A 17,204-nucleotide genomic window follows, 5' to 3' on the forward strand; every position below is an offset into this window, starting at 1 on the left:
CTTAATACTCTTTTCAGTTAAATAAATATTTAACATATATAAATGTGAGTTACTTGTAATATGATTATCTATGATTTGAAGGAAGGAATTTGCAGGAACATGCAAGCAAGGTGAAATTATAGAGAAACAAAGGAGAGGAGCTTTGGAATGTTGGTGAGGATGAGGGAGAATTCTGGAAGGCAATGGAATTTAAGGGGGCTGGTTAGAAATGGAGGGGCTTTGGGGAGCTTGAACTCTGGTTGGAGTCAACTCTGGGCTTTCCTCCTGGTCAAGTCAACTTTTAGATCTCAAAGTGCTTCCTGAGAAAGACTTATTAAACTCTTGTTCCTGTTTCTGAAATCTTGGAAATGTCTACCTGTGTGGACTCTTATCAAGAAGCAATTTACCTGAAGGGTTTACCAAGAGAGGAGACTGAACAGAGCCATCAGGAGCTCTGGCTCCCTGACCTGCTAACAGCCAAGAGACTATAGATCCATTGATTTAGTCTAGAGTTGGCTATTGGCAGGAAACATGTAGATCAGTTAGAATTTTTCAAGGTTGCCACCACTCAGGTGGAAGTGGGAACTTCATCACTCTTTGTATTACCCAGGGATCCTATATTAAAACACAGAGAAGCAGTCAGATCTAACTATTAGGATCTAAGAGGAGACCAATTGGAGGGGTTTTGGGGAGAGAGGGTCTACTTTAATTGAGTTTAATTGTTGTATGAAATGTCTCTCCAAGGGGAGAAGCAAGAGAGATAGGGAAAATTTTAGGTGATGTAAAAACAAAAGAACAATAAAATTTTATTTTTTTTTTAAAGAATCACTGAGCTAGAGAAAACTTTAAGAGGTCACAGATCATTTGTCTGCAGCAAAGGAGGCCTGAATGTGAACTCTTCCTAATGGTATAGACACAACAAATAAACATAAAGACAGAAAGGACCTACCCTTACAAAAATATTTTTAGCAGCTCTTTTTGTAGCAGCAAAAAATTGGAAACTGAGGGGGTATCTATTGATTGGGGAATGGATGAACAAGTTATGGTATATGGTCGTAATGGAATACTATTTCGCTATAAGAATGAGTTCAGAAAAACCTGGAAAGACTTATATGAAATGATGCAAAATGAAGTGAGCAGAACCAGGAGAACAAGGTGTCAGGAACAGAAATACTGTACAATGATTAACTAAACTTTTAACAGCAAAACAAGGTTCTAAGATAACCAGAAGGGACTCAGGATAAAAAAGGCAATCCACAACCCAGGAAGGAACTATTGGAATCTGATTGAAAACAGTGGTATAACCTATATCCAATTATTTGCTGCCTGGGCTGGGAAAGGAAGAGAAGAGGTGCAAGAGAGGAAGAGAATCTGAATTACAAAATGTCAGAAGACAATTGGCAAAAATTGTTTCTACATATAATTTTTTAAAAATTATTTAACCAAAAGAATGATCATATGCAATAATAAACAAGTGCTTATGAAAAGGACAAAATGCTATATGATACCTGAAGAGGGAAAAATATTTTTGATAATTGAAGAAATCAGTGAAGGCTTCCTGGAAGCGGTAGCATGTAAAGTTAGACTTTAAAGGATGAATAGCAATTCTACAAGTAAAGGTTATGTGAGGGCAATCTATGCATAGAGATTTACATGAGCAAAAGCAAAAATGTAGACTGCAGAGTGTGTAGGGGTAGGATAATTTGCAGTTTGGCTGGAATAGAGAATACAAGTAGGGAACAGTGTGAGATGAGGCTGGGAAAGTAGAGTAGTAACAGGTTATAGAGTACTGATTACTATACTGAGAATGAAACCATATTCAGTAATAATTGTGTGGTTTGTTTTTTTTAAATTGTGTCCTGCCCTTCATGGCCCTATTTGGGATTTTCTTGGCAAAGATACTGTAGTGGTTTGCCATTCCCTTCTCCAGCTCATTTTACAGATGAGGAAACTGAGGCAAACAGGATTAAGTGACTTGCTTAGTCACACAACTAGTGTCTGAGGTTAGATTTGAACTCAGGAAGATGAATTTTATGACTATCCACTGCCACCTAGCGGCCCTTCATAAATGATAGCCCACATTTAAATACACTAAGGTTTACAAAGAGAACACTAGAAGATAGCATGTATAAGTGTAACTATTTCCATTTTATCAATAAAGAAACTAAATCTCAGGGAAGTGAAGGTATATCTGCAATCCTACAGCTAGAAACTGTCAAATCTCCTGGCACTGTGTCCAGGGCTCTTTTCATCATATCACCTGTGAAGCCTATGAAGAATTAAGCAAAAGGGTGACTTGACAAGACCTATATGTAAAGGGATTAAATCTAGAGGTGAAGGACGGTTTATGGGGAAGAAGAGTGAAGACAGGAAAACCTATAAGGATATTATAACAGTAGTATAGATGATGGAAACGAAGACCTCTATAGTGGAAGCATTGGAAATGTTGAGATGGAGAAGAAAGGGTGGGGGGAGGAAAGGAGGGAGGGAGAGGAGGGAAGGAGGGAAGGAGGGAAGGAGGAAAGGAAGGAAGGAAGGAAGGAAGGAAGGAAGGAAGGAAGGAAGGAAGGAAGGAAGCAAGCAAGCAAGCAAGCAAGCAAGCAAGCAAGCAGGCAAGCAAGCAAGGAAGGAAGCAAGCAAGGAAGGAAGGAAAGTTGCATAGTCCAGTTGTTATGAATTGCATTTCTTCTCTAAGGCTCTGTTATGGTGCAATGGTTTGATTATGTATTGATGTAACACATCTCTAGGGCAGGCAATTAGTACCATCCTGCTTCTGGGGGATGAATGTTTCTCATTGTTCAACTAATGAATTACTCACCAGGATCACAGGGTCTAACTAAAGCCCTGCCAGAAAGGCACAGAATTCTCCATACCCACACTGCTTCTTCTGTACTCTTCCAACTCTAAGACCTGGATTCATTTAGGTTTGGATTTTTGAATCTCCCAACCTCCCCTACATTTACATTTAGACTCTGGGTATTAGCCATTTGGCTAATAAAGTTGTAAAGGTCTTTGACAGAAAGTCAGTAGAATCAATTCATTATTCAGTCATGTCCAACTCTTCATAACCCCATTTTGGGGGTTTTTTGGCAAAGATATCAGAGTGATTTGTCTTTGCTTCTCTAGTTCATTTTATATATGAGGAAACTGAGGTAAACAGGATTAAGTGACTTGCCCCAGGTCACACAGCTAGGGAGTGTCTGAGGTCGGATTCAAACCCAGGATTTCTCATCTCTAGGTCTGGCTTCAATCCATTGAACCACCTAGCTGCACCCATTCTCTTTGTTTTTGTAATTGTCAACATGGAAATATAGAGATCCCCAGTTTATTTAGTTTGAGTGTAGAAACCCCAGATTTTGACCTTGTCACAGGAGAGGTTTCCCCCTGAGGGAAGGTCCCTCTTCACCAGACAGTGAACTTCCTGGTAGTCTGGGTGGGAACAGCTAATCCCATCCAATATTAAGCATCCCTTTTGTCCCAATGGTTTCTCCCCCTAGGCTAAGGCCCATTACCAAGGTGACCCAGCCCTAGGCTGAGTCTTTCCCTTTTGTGTCCATTGTAGGGCCCCAGCCCCTCACTATTATTCCTGTCTAGAACTCTTCATTTTCCTTTCTTACCATTGTAAAGTCAATCAACTGTCCCTCTAATCCTAAAGTCCCCAGGTCATCTAGAGTGGTATATACGTTCCCCAAATTCTTTTGTTCCTCAGAGTCCATCCTGAGTCAGTGGCACTCCCAGGGCCTGGTGACCAGGGCGTCTTGACTCTGTGCAGTCTTGGAAAGCAGCTCTGTTGTCGTATTAGTAGTGCTAACCCTTTTTCCCTTGATTAAAGAGTGATTTTTGACTATTTAATAGTTCTGTGTTTTTCCTAGTTGACATAATCTATGTCTAATAAGTCTTTGGGTCTCAAATTCATCAGTATATTCTCTCTTTCTGGTCTTCTGAGATATTTCTAGGTCTTTAGTTGGTTATTTAGTGTGCAATCTTTACCTCCTAGCTCATATCAACTTTAATATGATAAGAATGATGTCAAGTCACTGATAAAAATGACCCAAAGAACTCAAAGGACTTTGTACATAGTGTCACTAACTGCTCAATCTCCTCCCATTCTAGTTCATCCTCAATATGATCATCATAGTGACCTTCCTAAATCAGAGCCCTGACCATACCATATCCCCTCCCCAATGAATAAATTACAGTGGCTCTCCATTATCCCTGAGATCAAATATCAAATCCTCTGGCTGGCTCTTAAAACCTGCAGTGACCTGGGTCTTAACTATCTTTGAGGTTTTTTTACATCTTTTTCCTTTCCCTGTACATTCAGATCTGGTGGTCTCCTTGTTGTTTCTTGAACACTCCATTGACCAAATTCACTAATTTTTTCTAGCTGTATCCCCATGCCTATAATCCTCTCCCTCCTAGTCCCTGACTCTTGGCTTCCCTGGTTTCCTTCAAGTTTCAGTCAAAATCCCCCATTTGACAAGAATCCTTTCCTGTCTTCCTTCACCTCAGTGCCTTCCCTCTCTGATTATCTCTACTTTATCTTGTGTGCATTCTGTTTATATACAATTATTCACCTACGGTTTCTCCCATTAAATTTGGACTTCCTCAAGAGTAGGGATTTTCTTTTTTGCCTTTCTTTTATCCTCAGTGTCAATGTTAAGCACAGTGCCCATAGCAACTGCTTAATAAAGGTTTATTGACTAATTGTCTGATCTTTATTAAACTGAATTATCATGATAATGACTAACATACCATATTTTGAAGTTTGAAAAACACTTGATCTATGTAAGTATTGGGTTGGGACTTTCCAGAGGATGTTCAACTCTTGTGTTTTCCCTATTACCATGGGTTCTAGAGGCTCTTTTGCAAGTCAGTTTAATTATGAACCAATCCCAGTCTAAGTTTAGTTGGCACCAATAGACCTTATATAAAGAATGCATATAACCTGCCACAGGCAAAGTCCACCCTTGCCCATGACTCCAGGGTATCCCGACTGGTGGCAAATGATCAGTCAACAAAAATAACAAGTGGAAGACAGCTTAATCATAATAACCATGGGATTGCTTTGCATCTAACATCTGCTCCGACATTCCCAGGCCTGGGATTTATTTTTATACCCATTTTCTTGGCATACAGGTATACAAAATCAAAGAGAGATAATTGGAAAAGTGATACATTAACTTTTAACAAATTACTTGATTAACATTCTATATTTTTGTATTGTGATTACAGACAGAATAAAGGTTCCACACAAGATAAATGATTTCATCACAGGTGGCTTATTAGGGAGTTTGAATTACTGATTTGTGTAATTGAGTCACTGAGACATTTTGAAGCTTAGTGTACCGTACTGTACCTGTACCTATTGTATGAGCCTCTATGATTGATTTGTGTGCTGGCTTCATGAGAAAGTTGTGGGCTTGGCCTGTAGCTATGGTTTTGCTGGGAATTATGTACCTAAATAAAAGTTAACCCGTGATAGTCTTTTTGGGATTGGGTTTAAGGTCTGGTCTTTTGGTGATGTTTTAGGGAATTAGGGTACATGTGTTTTGCTCTTGCATTATTTCTTTTGAGACTAGGGGGAATAATAATCATGCCAATTCATAGGTAAGGGGCATTGATGAAAGAAGTCATGCAAGGGGGATAGACTGGGCAGTCACATCTCTCCAAGGACCACTCTGTGGTCTCCCCAGCTACCATGTGTGACTCAGTCAAGGCGTCGTGATGTGATGGCCCCCATCAATAACCAATTGTATAAAAAAGGGTGCTCTGACTACAACATATGTCTCTGGTCACTGAGGGGTCATTAACATCTATTATTAGCAACTGCTACCCTTGCCAATAAATAGGTAATGCTCATAATATGGAACTATGTGTTGCATGAAAGTATTTTTTTAAACCCTTACCTTCTGTCTTAGGATCAAAACTGGGTATTGGTTATAAGGCAGAAGAGTGGTAAGGGCTAGGCAATGGGGGTCAAGTGACTTGCCCCAGGTTACCCAGCCAGGAAGTGTCTGAGGCCAAATTTGAACCCAGGACCTCCTGTCTCTGGGAATGACTCTCAATCCATTGCCACTGAGCCACCCAGCTGCCCTCTGCATGAAAGTATTGATATATCTATTTACTACCTTGGGGTGTGAGTGAGAAGGAAGAGAGAAAATCTGAATCCTAAAATGTCTGAAAATAATTGTCAAAGATAATTTCTACCTGTAACTGAAAAAGATAAATAAAATTTTAAAACAGGCATTTGTGCCTCAATTCCTCTTCATCACAAATTCATCATGATACTGTATAAATGGAGATTTTGAACCCTACACTTCAATCTCCAGAAGTCCTTGGTATTTCCCAGAATTCCCTATAATCTCACCATGAGTCTCCACCTGGGTGAGATCACAATTAATATTTAATTGGCAGTAATGCCTCCCATGCTCTCTTCTCTCTCTGCCATTGCAATGATGTAGGAAGTATAATGGTAAACTAAGCTAAGTGTGGGGATTTTGAATGGGCTAATCAGCATGGGCACATGGTTTTTATTTGTATCTTTTTTATTCCTTGATTTCTAATAAACCTCAAAAAATATATTTTTATTACTAGAGATAAAATTAATTTTTACAATACCCAGAGTGTCTCATTAAGGACAAATCCCTAGATCACTCCACTAGAAAGCTCCCCACACACTGATGTTGGCTTATTGCTTTTTTCAACTAGATAGTTCCAGATCCATTTAACTGGACCATTGGCCAGCTCACATGTCTCCATCTTGCCTAAAAGAAAAAATATCATCTGATACTATGGCAAATGTCTTATTGAAATTCAGATATCAAAATCCAAGTCATTCCCCTGTCCATTGATCAAGAAACTCAGTCCGAAAAAGAAAATGTCAGTCTAGTATGACTTATTCTTGATGAAGCCATGCTGGATTTAATAACCTCCATCTCGTGACTATGATAGGATCACAGATTTCAAGTTTAAAGGGGTGTTAGATATTACCTTGTCCAACCTCCTTATGTTACAGATGAAGAAACTAAAGTCTAGAAAATTTAAATAACTTAAAGTAAGTGGCACAGTAATTGGTAAAACTCCTGGGACTGGAGCCCCAAACATCTAACTTCACATCCAGCACTCTTTCCTCTACATCAGGTATTTAAATTGGTTTTACTCTATTATAGCTATTGGGAGCTTTCCACAGACAAACCATGAAATCGATCAGAAAACTGAAAATATTTCCTCAGTAATGTGGGGTATCTTGTATCATCATAATTCCTATTTACGGGGAGAAACTGACTATTCCTCTATCTTTTACTTCCTAAAATGGCAGAAGATGAGAAGACTGACTACCACCAGGTATCATGGACAGGCATTCATCAGCAAATACAAGAATACATTTAGGATAATCCCTGGTCACTTGCTCACACTTCTGAGATAAACTAATGCCAGCTTTCTTTACTCTCATTTACCAATACCTGAATGTAACATTGATGTTCTCTTGGCTAACATTTTGTGCCACATTTTCAGCAGTGACCCAGTACTGGCACTTTCAGTTTCAAAAGCCCATTCTCTGGAAACAGTGGAAATCAAACATTAACTGTGGGGTCCCTATTGTAGCAGAATAGCTTCAGAAACTGTTTCAGAAAGCTAAACTCTGTAATTTAGGGTATGTTCTTTTGGAAACTCTTTAGAAAGGAGCTTATGAATAAGGTTAGTGCTGCAAGAGCAACTTTCAAAGATTGCTGAATGAGAGTAATTAAGAAAAGTCCTCTGTTTCTCAGGGACCAAGCTGCCTGTGGTAATGTTGCCACACGATCCTTGGCTCTTCTTTCCACAATGTGCCTCTTAAAAAACTGATTTTTTTTTCTTGGAAGTGTTGCTTTTGAATTATTCCTCTTCGTTCCTCCTGAAATTGCCAGGGAATTTCCATTTTGGAAACTAAAAAACAAATGTCAACTTTGAATTTAGAACCTAGGGAGGTAGAAGGGACAGAATATAGGATTTGGGAGACCTGAAAACCTTTGCCTTCTATGCTTCATAACTGTAAAACCCTTCCCTCTCAACTCTAAATCCCGGTTTCTTCATATGTGTATAAACACATGTATGTGATGGGGATAATAATATCAGTTATTTCACAGGGTTCGTGTGAGAGTCAAGTGAAAAACTATATAAAATACTTTGTCAACCATAAAGTATTATCAGAATGTCAACTATGCTTATTCTATTTTGCTTACATTTATTAACTGGATTTTCACCCATGTTAAGTCTATCCTAGCCAAAAATCCTTTTGTAAGAGAGGAAGTTGTACCCTAACCAATCTTTCCCCCATTTACCAGGAAGAATCATGGGACAGAGGCGTTAATATGTTAACAAACTGTTAATACTTTATATCCCTTTGTAAATTATGAATACCTTTCTCTGATTTTAACCAATCAATCAACATTATAAAGTACCTACTGGGTGTCAGGCACTGAGCTAAGTGCTAGAGACTCAAAAAGAAGAAAAAAAACAGTACCTCCCCTCAAGGGGGAACTCATAATCTAATAGAGAATACATTGTGCAAACAAATATGTACAAAGCAAACTATATGGGGGAGGAGAGATGGGGTGAATAGGAAGTAATTAACAGAGAGAAGGCACCAGAATTAAGAGGGATTAGGTAAGGCTTCCTGGAGAAAATGGGATTTCAACTGGGACTTAAAGGAAGCTGGGAAGGTCCACACCTAGGAGGAATAGTATTCCCCGCATGGGGTACAGCTAGAGAAAATGCTCATAGCTGTTTGTGGAATAGCTGGAGGACAGTGTCACTGCTATTGCAAAGAGTGTGTGTGTGTGTGTGTGTGTGTGTATGTGTTAGGGAATAAGGTATAAGACTGGGAGGAGAGGGCTAGGTTTTGAAGGGTTTAGAATGGGTTTAGAATGCCAAACAGAGCATTTTGTATTTATTCCTAGAAGTAATAGGAAGTCACTGGAGTTTGAGGAGGGCTATAACATTCAGATTTGAAAGAAGCAATGCCACTGCCAGAAAAAAAATTGGCCATGCCCCTTGAGGGCTCTTCAGAAGTGGAGTTCATTAGCTTTTCAGTCCCGTTCAGACAAGAGCCTGAAAAAGAACTTAGATCCTGAAAGGGAAGCATTCTTGAGAGAGAGGAGAGAGTATTTCTCTATCTTCTCTGCTGTACTCCTCCATCAGCCTCGGAACTTTAAAGCAGAGCTAATTGACCAGTAGAGATTCTGTCCCCATCAGGGAGGAGATACACACTCTCTGGTCAAATACATACACAGATGGTCAAGGCTCAAGCTGGTTCAAGAAATGAAACTTCTGGCAGGAAAGAAGAAACCAGTCATGGGCTCAAGAGGAAGTTCTATCAGTCAAGAGTTGAGCTATGGAGAGAAACAGACCTTGGGAACCCAAATAACTTAACAGACATTCTTTTTGGATGGAGGCAAGGGGGGGTTAAGTGACTTGCCCAGGGTCATATAGCTAGGAAGTATCTGAGGACAGAGTTGAACCCAGGACCTCCCATCTCTAGTCCTGACTTTCAATCCACTGACCCACCCAGCTGCCCCTCCCTGTACTCTAGTTTTTGATGAGTATCATTTTATATCTTGTACCTAAGTCCATCTTAGTAAATAAATGCCTTTGCTTTGAGCTAATTGTGTCTACTCACTGACTGTTAAAGGGAAGTTCACAAGTCAGGGCTTGTGAGCTATAATTTTATAGAGAAAACCCACCAGAGAACCTGAACTACCAACCAGCTCTTTGGAAAGTCTATGATTACAAGGTCAGTAGCCCAGAAGGAATGCTATACTTTCTCCCTCATTTTGATTTTTATGTAATGAAATATGTTTTCTAGTTCTTCCCTATTCTATTGGAATTTAATTAGGAAGTCAAATTAAACAATGTATGTAAAATACTTTGCAAACCTTAAAGTCTATAAGTCAGATATGGTCATCATCGTCATTATTATTGACTTAGAACACAGGTATATAGTTACCATCCACACTAATTGACCCAAAAGATAAATCAGTGTCAGTAGACAGAAAGCCAGGCCTAGATACAGGAGGTCCTGGGTTCAAATGTGACCTTAAATTCTTCCTAGCTGTTTGACCCTGGGCAAAACACAATCCCAATTGTGTAGCCCTTACTGCTCTCCTGCTTTGGAATCCATATCTAGTATTGATTCTAAGGCAGAAGGTAAAAGTTTGAGGGATAAATAGACAAATACACAGAGACAGAGAGTTAGTGAAGAAAAGTCATTAAGTCTTCAGATTGAGTGAGGCCTTTATTTAAAAAAAAAATCAACTGTGGGGAATAAATTAAGTGGCCCATGACATTTCCAAGTCACTCAGTTTTTCTCATTTTTTTTTAAATATTTAGACTTCTTAGTCCCAACTGCTTCTAGAAAAGATTTGAGGCAGTGATAAATGTTTAGCAACCTACCCTTAAAAAAAAAAAAGATATGCACAAGACATACTTTTAAATTTAATCTGTATTGTTTTTTCTGTCACTTTCTCAAGTTTAGACAAATCAATCAATCAAGTCTAAACACTACCAAGAAACTGATGGAACTAGTTCCAGTACACTTTGATTAGAGATGATAAAAACTAAAAGGTTTTGCACCAAATAGGAAGCCTGGCTGATGGCACCCAGGCTCCCAAAACAGCTGCTTGATTTTTAGCAGCAGTCAAAGAACAGAGGTAACTGAAGTATTGACTCCCAAAGCCATAATCAGTGTACTTGGTACATGGGATGTAACTAATAGGTGTGACAACTGTTGATGGGCTATTTTCTGCCTTCTCTTTTGAACTTGGTCATGCGATGAACTCATCCTATGATAAGAACAGAGATAAAAAGGAGGATCTTTGAGATGACAACGTTCAGTTTCTGTAGAATGCATACTTCCTGCTTAATAAACTGCTAATCTGTCTGGAAAAATTATCAAGGACGTTTGATCTCAAAGGTCCAGCACACATTCTGAAAGGAAAATTTACTTGACTTCACTGGACCTCAGTTTCCTTACCTGTAAAATGAAAGGGTTGTGGATGAGATTGGTCTTTGGGGTCCTTTCCATACTTCAATTCAATGACTCTATGGTCCTGCATAAATTTAAGTAGTGGATCAATAAGGGATCAGCTCCTAAAAACCCCACCCCAACTCTCAAAAATATAAAACCGAATATTATGGCGGGCCAGGGTGTATAAGAGCTGCTGGGCGAATGGCGGGCCAGGTGAAGGACAAGGAGGCTTTTCAGAGACTCAGCTTCTTGTACCAGGCTGCCCATTGCATCCTAGCCCAGAACCCCAAGAACCAGGCGCTGGCGAGGTTTTACTGCCACACGGAGAGAACCATCGGGAAGAGGTTCGTCCTGCGACAGGACCCCTCAGTGAAAAGGACCCTCTGTCGCGGCTGCTCCTCCCTCCTCATCCCCGGTCTGACTTGCACCCAGTGGCAGAGGCGTCGCCTAGGGCAGCGCTGGACAGTACAGACTTGTCTAACATGCCATCGAAGCCGAAGATAACCTCAATGACCCCAAACACCAGCTCTGGGGGGACCGGCCTGAGGCGCAGCAGGGGAATCAGGCTGATCTCAAATCGAATAAACCTGTGGCACCCACAAACCATCCAGTCTCAGTTCAGCCTTCTGGAGGGAAATCTGAGCATCAGATCCCCAAAATACAATAATAAGGGATGCAAAGAACTAGGGAACATGGGCCCTCATTCATATAAAATTTTGTCCTGCCTCTTATTGGGGTATCCAATGTATAGACAGTGTTTTCAAGAGCTAAGAACTCTAGTGAACTAAGCCTAACTTTTTTGACACAACTTGTAATGTGGGAAAAGCACTGGCACCAGAGTTAGAGGAACCTGTTTCACTCACTGTCTTTAAGCTGTGTGCCCTTTAAGGTGTAGAAAAGAGGAAGAGCAGCTGCAAGGCACATCAGCAAATGAAGAATCACATTCCACAAATCACTCTGGAAAGTTTTGATTTGTAAGAACCAGGAGATGGTACCCCCCACATGAGTAGGGGATTCATCATGAAAATCAGCCTGATAGAGATCAGTTTAAGCCTGGTTGAAATGGAAGGAAGGAACTTGAATATGCTAGAAAGCTATTCTGCCAAGTAAATGACCTCAATTAAAGATTTAGTCTCTGTGTTGAACAACTATCTGTTAAACCTAGTAATGAGAAATAAATTCACAGTTCCTAGTACATGATAGAGATCATTCATAAAAGCTAATAAAATTCAGTTGCAGAATGTACACAGGAACCTTGGAAATCCTTTCATCATTTTACATTTCTACATTTTACAGAGATGAAGTGACTTGCTTGAAAGATACCCTATATAGAAATCAAGTCTCCATGCTTACTTCACAAGCATCTTCACCTTTGTTCTCCAGTGGATTAAGGCAGACAGATTTTCCCAGGGTTTCCAGCTAGTAAGTGTGTAAGGCTGGATTTGAACCCAAATATTCCTGACTCTAGGGCTAGTGCTCTATCCACTGTGTCACCTAGCTGCCCTCTTTCCATATTTTTTTAATTAACCTGCTAATTATTCCTTATAGCACAGTACAACCAGCTACCACAACTCAATCATTCCCTCTTGTAATTTCTTACAGCACTATAGTATTCCATCACAATCAGGCTACAACCTGTTCAGCTATCCTCCAGTTGATGGCCATCCCCTCTGTTTCCAGTTCTTTGCTACCACAAAGAGAGTTGCTATAAATATTTTAGAAGATACAGGCTCTTTTCCCTTTTTCCTGATCTCTGTCAGATACAGATGCAACAGTTGGTACTGCTGGGGATTTACAATTTTATAATTGCCTGGACATAATTGCAGATTGCTCTCCAAAATAGATGGATTGGTTCACAGTTCTACTAATAGTATATTAGTGTCCCTATTTTCCCACATCCATTTGTCATTTTAGCCAGTCTAATCAAAGTGACACTTCCCTTCCTCTAATCTCCCTCTGCTCTTCAACACAGTTTAAGACTTTATCACTCAATATAAATTGCCCTTTTTAGTTAGCAATACCCTCTAGATTGCCATATTTATAATGGGATGTTCTCTTTTAAGACTATCGTGTTTGACCTATCTATAGCTTTAGACTATAGACCACTTTTTCATCCTGGTTACTCTTACTTTCCTGAGCCTTAAATTGATAGTTTATGAAATTATGAAATGGGAGATAGCACATCCCATTCTATGGTTACTCACCGGAAAAAAAAAAAAAAACATGATTGGCAGTTGTCATCATAGGATTTGGGATAAGGGAAACACAAGAGGAAAAAAACATATAAAAATCTATCTAATTTTCTTCTTACCTTATCTAATTTTCTTACCTTATCTTACTTAATTTTACCTAACTTGAAAATACTTCTCCTAACTAAATTTCTATACCTAAACTAAATCTAAGTATGTAACTACATTTTGTTAGTAAATAACATATCTATAGCTAATCATAACACTGTTAGTACCCTAACTATAAATTGTTTCACTCATTTAAGTAGTGATTCAATGTAACCTAACCATGTTTATGTTTTATGTTTATGTTTTATTATGTTGTTACTTTTGTTATGTCATGTTGTTTTGCTATTTAAATGTCAGTGTTACTGTTATATAAGAGTTATGTTACTGTTGTATGCCACATACTTACCGCTACTTCCTTCTTGAATATCCTTCTGCAATTCCATATTAGGAAATATATTTATGTGTGTATGTGAATTCATGCTATGTTATTATATACTATAATACATTACCCAAAGTATAAAGTCATTAGCCCATTTATCCTGTAATCCTTTTCATTGCAAATTTCACAGTCTTTTAAATTTTTAAGTTCTCAGTCTTTCATCAATGTTCATTAATTCCTGAATTCTCCCCTTCATCCGCATTGTCCTCTTCAATCCTCTTCTGCAGGAATGGTCCTCTCCTTACTGATCTTTTTGACTGCAGACTCAATTTGACTGATGATTCTGTCTTTCTGCAATCTCTTCATTTCCTTCTTCTTCAATGATTTGTACATTTTCATTATTTATACCATGTGCTAATTTTATATGTGAACAATGATATGAAGAATCTCTACCTTAAACTTTTACTGAAGATGGAGAAACCAACACAATAGTGTAAGGACCTAAACAACTTTCCTGTGTTGCTGATGTTTTAGCAAAAATTTTTACATATACCATATCTCCTGGTTCATAATTATGAATAGAATAATCCAAAGGACCAGTTTGAATTAATACTCCCATTTCATGTAATTCTTTTACTCTTTGCTATAAAGCACTTAAGTAAGAAGCAAGTTGACAATCTCCTCCTAAGAGAGATATATAGACTGTCTTACAAGTTTTTGCTTGTAGTGGAGCATGTCCAAAGAGCATTTCATAGGATGATATATGCAAATCTGCTCTTGGCCTCGTACATAAGTGAAATAAAGCTATGGGAAGAATCTCTGGCCATTTGAGATGAGTTTCAGCACAGAGCTTCCCTGCCATAGTCTTTATTTCCTTATTCATGTACTCAACTTGGCTTGAACTTTGGGGATGATATGGCACATGATATTTCAGTGTTATTCCTAGATTTTCATAGACTCTTTTCAGGATGTCTTGAGTGAAAAATGCAATCCTTTATTGGAGTCTATTGTTAGTGGTACTCCAAATCTAGGTATAATTTCCTTAATCAACACTTTCACCACAAAGCTAGCTGTATGTGTATTTGATGGAAAACCTTCAGGCCATTTAGTTAATCTATCAACAATTACCAAGAAAAACATGTATCTTCCAGCTTTTGGCATGCTGATGTAATCAATCTGCAGACTCTCAAATAGATAATATGCTAAAGGTCTACCACCTAAACCTTTCTGTCTGAATTTTCCTTGATTGAATTTTTGGCAAACAGAACAGCTTGAGCAGATCTTATTTGCCACAGTACTTATTCCAGGAGCAACCCATTGCCTCTTTATGGTGTCAATTACAGCTTGACTACCAAAATGACCTTTTATGTGAATGGCTTGACACAAATAGGTATACAGGTCTTTTGGTAACAGTGGCTTTCCTGTATCTATTAACCATATACCATGTTCTTTTCTAGCTACAAACTTCTCTTTCCATTTTTGTATTTCTGAGTCTACATAAGCTTTTTCTAGATCATCAGATTCTATAGTTGATAAGTTCATAATATACACTGAAGCATTTCTGGCTGCAAATTTTACAGTTATGTCAGCTCTATGATTTCCTTTAGAAACAGAATCTCTTCTATTAGTGTGACTTCTACAATGGATTACCGCTAGCTATTTTGGCTATTGGATAACATCCAACAACTCAATTTTTATTTCTTCATGAGCATTTGGTTTTCTGGATGCAGTAATAAAACCTCGTTGTTTCCAGATCTTTTCTGTAGCATGACAAACAAACCAAGGAGTCAATCAGGTGGCAAATAGGTTATGGCAACAGCAACAAAACAAACAAACATAAAAGCAGAGACAAGTGATAAAAGAAAAAAAGGATACAGGGGCAGATGGTGTGACTTGGGGATGGGGGAAAAGGTACTCTGAGGAAGAAGGTGAAGAGAGGGAGAGAGATAGAATATCACTCACATAACCATAGATTAGAATTGGAAGTACCAGGGAGCATGGATCCTGTGCTAGGGTGTTGTGAGGTAAGGCAGAAGTTTAACAACTCATTTTGGATGGCTTTTAGGGGAAAGAGAGCAACTCCTATCTGTTCTACCCTGGGGTTAATTGATTAATATATCACTTCCAGTCATAGCCACTAGTATCCATATCATATTCTATCTTTTACATCATTCCGAACATATCCCCTCCACGTCACTCAAAAAGCCAAGGACTAACTACAAAATCTCATCATCTCTCACCTGTACCATGGTAATAACCTTCTCATTGGTACCCAGGCCTCAAATATCTCCTTATTCCAGTCCATCTTCCCCATAGGCAGTTATGGGATTTTCCTCAAGCACAGGTCTAGTCTTGTCACCCACTCATTCAATACACCTCAGTGTTTCCCAATCTTCTCTAAAAGAAAACACAAACTCCATTTTAATTTCTTTATGACCCAGCCCCTCCCTCCTCAGTTTATCTTAAACCCTTAGCTAAACCCACCCTTGTAATCCATTCCCTCCCCCAAAGTACCAGGTCCTCATTTGGGATATAATATGTAATTCAAAAACCATCACTTAACAAATGTTGATTGATTGATTGATTGATTGAAGATTACCTCAAGCCTTGAGGACCTTTTTGTTAGTCAACAAAAGTAATCAGTGACCAAGTATTTCTTGAACCCAGCACTAGGCAGCAGCATTTGCAAAGACTGTCTTCCTTGGGGGTTTGAACAATTTTTCTCTTTTCTTTGATGACCTTATCAGCTTCCATGGGCTTAATTACAGCTTTCATACACTGACTGGATCCTTGATATAACATGAAATTATTGACAAAAAATAATACAGACAATATGGTGATATGGAACTCCACATTTTCTTTTCTGAAGCTGGAATTCAAAAGATTTCAGCAACTCAGCCCCCCAAGAAGGTGAGAAACATTAAAAAAGAATCCATTTCTAATGAGACACTTATGGGAATGAATTTTAAGCCACCAGTTATTTATATATCCAGCCTTTTTTTCTTTTGGTCCTGTGGTCTGATCTTTACAAATTGCAAGCTGACTCTTAGCTCATAATCCTTCTTCAAAACTCTCTCCTGAGTTTTCCTCTTTCTGTTGAGAGCACTACTAGCCTTCCAGATTCAGAGGTTAGAAACCTCTTCCCAAGTAAAGTGAGGGGAAAATCCCAGAAGGCAGAGGTCTAGAGATCCAGATGATCCCCTTCCTTATTTATGTTGGAATGTATTCATCAGGTCATGGGTGGAGGTCCTCTTGGCATACAGGATTGATATCTATATGATTAAACTTGTCATCCTCCACTCACCACTCACCAGCTTCCATATCTTGTCATTTCTATTTCCTCAAGGTCTTTTACATCCTCTTCATCCCTGCTATATATCTCCTCTCCCTCAGTCACTCAGCCATTGCCTTACTAGAGGTCCTAATCTCCAAGCACTACCATTGCAATAACCTGACCTCAAGACTGCTTGTTCCAATGCATCCTCCACACAGCCAATAATGTGATTTTCCTCAGGCTTGTGACACCAATTTATTAGCATAGACACACAAAAATAAAATGAAAGTCTCCCAGCCAAAAAGAAATCAGTTTACTGTATGGAGA

At 38.9% G+C, this 17,204-nt stretch overlaps 1 pseudogene; it reads left to right on the plus strand.

Annotated features, from left to right (window-relative positions):
- The first annotated feature begins 10,699 nt into the window (after positions 1–10,699).
- On the plus strand, positions 10,700–12,008 carry LOC103091992 (ribonuclease P protein subunit p21-like; annotated as a pseudogene).
- Positions 12,009–17,204: the final 5,196 nt, after the last annotated feature.

This window comes from Monodelphis domestica, chromosome 3 (genome assembly GCF_027887165.1).
Source record: "Monodelphis domestica isolate mMonDom1 chromosome 3, mMonDom1.pri, whole genome shotgun sequence".
NCBI classification, from domain to species: domain Eukaryota; kingdom Metazoa; phylum Chordata; class Mammalia; order Didelphimorphia; family Didelphidae; genus Monodelphis; species Monodelphis domestica.